We start from the raw sequence: 3,307 nt of genomic DNA, 5'->3' as shown, positions 1-3,307 counted from the left end.
CAGATCTCAGAAGGAAGGTGGGGTGGGAAGGTGGGTGGAGAGAGATTAACCAAAGAACCTATATGTGTATATGCATAACCCATGGACACAGACATTAGTGTGGGGAAGGCCTGAGGGGATTGGGACGGGGTGAAAGGGGTCAATGGGAGAAAAAAAGGGACATCTTTAAGACTTTGAACAATAAAGATAAATTTTTTAAAAATAACACCAAGGATAGAAGAGGTTCTGACTTACCCACAAAAGATCTGGGCTGCAGTTCAGACATCTGCATTTATCCATATTAAACACAGGTAATTCGCTGACCTCCTGGTTGAAGGGACTAGAAAGTAAAATGTACATGCATTTGGTCCTAGACATTTAATTTCTCACAATCAGTTAAATATCTAAAATATACCTCATATGATTATTTCTGTGATTGAGTTGTCACTGTTTAATTGGAAATTAAGGACAGAATGGTTAGTATTTCATAAAGTCAAAGATTCAATTTAAATACTTTATTTTGAGAATGGGATATTTTCTTTTTGTTTAAATGATTTGTTTTATGATAACTGGTTAGCTATGTTTTTTTCTTAGCAAAATAAAAAGTTGGAAATTGAAAGTTAGAAATCTTATGTATGCTCCTAATTTTGATGGGGTTCGGAGTATTCATGATATATACACCCAAAGCTAGAAAACCAATTTTTGAACCTACTAACTTCACTCAATGTGAAGAAATCAAACTTAGAAGAATATTAGCTGTGGACTAAAACAGCCGTTAGTCAAGGGTCTTTCCCAGTGGCTGATAGGACAAGCACAATATGCCATAATAAACCCATACTAATTGGTGCTATAGATACCTTAGGGCCATATTTTGCCACCAGGTTTTGTGTTGTTGTTGTTTTTTTAATTTCATCTTAAGTTATGGGGTTGCTCTGTAGAAACCAGGGGTGGATAAAATAGACGTCAGCTAAGCAAATGCAGTGTTTATAATAAACCACACCTAATCATACAAAAATGTCAAAACCACTCTTCCTAATAGGGTTATGAGGTATTCTAAAATGTGAAGCTGCTAATTCCTCTTTCTGGGATTTCTAGCTGACTGTCAAAATGATGGTAACATCACCTGCTACATTTTCAGTATTAAAAAAAGACTGGTAACATCTTCACAATCTGCAGCACTGCAGAACTGCCTTAAATTGTACCAGCTGGCTATAAACAGTCCCCCTGTTTATTGTCTGGGGGGTCAGGAACCACTTCAAACCCAGGAGGCAGCCGTGGGGTGGCAGAGACACATTGCATAGGGACAGGCAAGCCCTGGCCATCTGTGTGACCTGGGACAACTCATTTAATCTTTCTGAGCCTCAGTTTACATACAAAAGGAAGGGGTCAGATTAGATGTTTTTTAAGGAACATTACCAACTATGAAATTCTATTATATTATTTGCATTTCTATAATAATAAAAGTGTAATATGCTAATTAGACCGGATGACCTTCCGGAAGACCTTCTGAACTAAGTCGAGGTGCCGCGGGGGCTGAGGCAGAGGCAGCCGCTGCTGCGGTGGGGGTTGAGCCCGTTGCATGAATTTCGTGCATCGGGCCTCTAGTGTATAATAACATCTCCAAATGAAGAGAGAAAAAATAAGGTGAGTTTGGCGAACTTATTCCTCACCACTTTCTCAGCAAGGCAATGTTTTTGCAAATGAGGAAATAGCCCTTTATAAAGGCTAACTTGCCCCAAATCACACAAAAACTTTACACTTGATCTTTTGAATCCAGAACTTTAAAATATATGTCGATCTATTCACTCCCCCCCCCCCAAAAAAAGAACAGCTTCAAAAATACCTATATCGAGCTTTTATTTTAGGCAGATAACACAATTATCTTACCACTTTAAAGTGGATTGCTGATCCAAAAGAAATTTTCTGATTTACCATTAAAATGAACTATTTCTAAATACTAAGTGCCTTGACTTTAAAAGGTCTTTATATCTTGCCTTTAAAAGATAAACAAAAACTAATTCAATGAGCTAAGAAACTACTTTTAATCCCAATTGTTATCACCTGTGCATGTGTGTACATGTATGTGTGTGCATGTATATGTGACAAAAAGGAGGAGCTTACTACAATCTTATTTTCTCCCATCACTTTTTACTCATTTTCGTTATTATATAGGGATTATCTGAGATCTATGAAAGACTTGTTCAGGTGAAACCCTGCTATCCTCAGTTTTCAAATAAGGAGATTAAAGCCCAGAAGTGTTAACTGACGTTCTCAAGGTCACACAGAGAATTGCAATCAAGGCTGGATTAGAATCTTAAATCCCCTGACCCGGATGCTGTTCCTCCATTCTGCTGTGGTTCTCTCCCAGAGTCAGCTGAGATGGCCGTTTCCTCCGCAGGACTTGGGGACTCTCAGGAGATGCATCATTAATCATCACCGCGTCCTTGAACGTGGACACAGGTGGCATTCCCAGGTAAAGCTCGATGGGTTTTGAACAGGACGTTAGGGAGCTTAGAGTATAAATTCACAAGAAAAGAAACTAAGGTGTGAGGACAGCCTGAATTTTACTAACAATCAAGGGCTTTCCCACAGGGATTCTGTCTTGTCCCCTCGGAGGACCCCTCCACTCCCACCATGCGTTTGCTTTGACTGTGGTGTTGTCTCTGGGACGAACAGTCAGCGGCATCAAGGACGCCTCTCTTCTGTTTACCATTCAGTGGTTCTCAATCTTCTGGCCCTTTAAATACAGTTCCTCATGTTGTGACCCAACCATAAAATTATTTTCGTTGCTACTTCATAACTGTAATGTTGCTACTGTTATGAATCGTAATGTAAATATCTAATATGCAGGATGGTCTTAGGCAACCCCTGTGAAAGGGTCGTTTGACCGCCAAAGGGGTCTCGACCCACAGGTTGAGAACCGTTGTTACATTGTTTTTCTTGGTAAAAGCAGATTTCTGTGTATTTTGTGAGAACCCCTTTGGCGGGACTGCGCACATTGCATTCAAACAGGTTTCCCCAATCCTAATGAGGATATCACTTTATTACTCTGCGCGCTTTCTAAATCTCACACTAATTAAATGTATATTGTGCTTCATTATTACCAACAAACAACTAGCCGTACTCAAGATTTATGGTTGGGTACTGCGGTGGTTGATGACTGTATCAGCATTTCAATTTCAAATGCGTTTCAGAGTTTCGGGCTTATCTGGAAAATTAATTGCAGTTGAAAACCTGGCACAGGCTGTTCTTACACAGACCAGCCTGGGGCCCGCCTCCAGCTCCCGGCTCCTTTTTCTGGACCGGCTGCCAGGGAAGTGGAGTGAGG

This window comes from Myotis lucifugus, unplaced genomic scaffold (genome assembly GCF_000147115.1).
Source record: "Myotis lucifugus unplaced genomic scaffold, Myoluc2.0 scaffold_91, whole genome shotgun sequence".
Classification (NCBI taxonomy): Eukaryota; Metazoa; Chordata; class Mammalia; order Chiroptera; family Vespertilionidae; genus Myotis; species Myotis lucifugus.
This window is presented reverse-complemented; position numbering follows the sequence as displayed.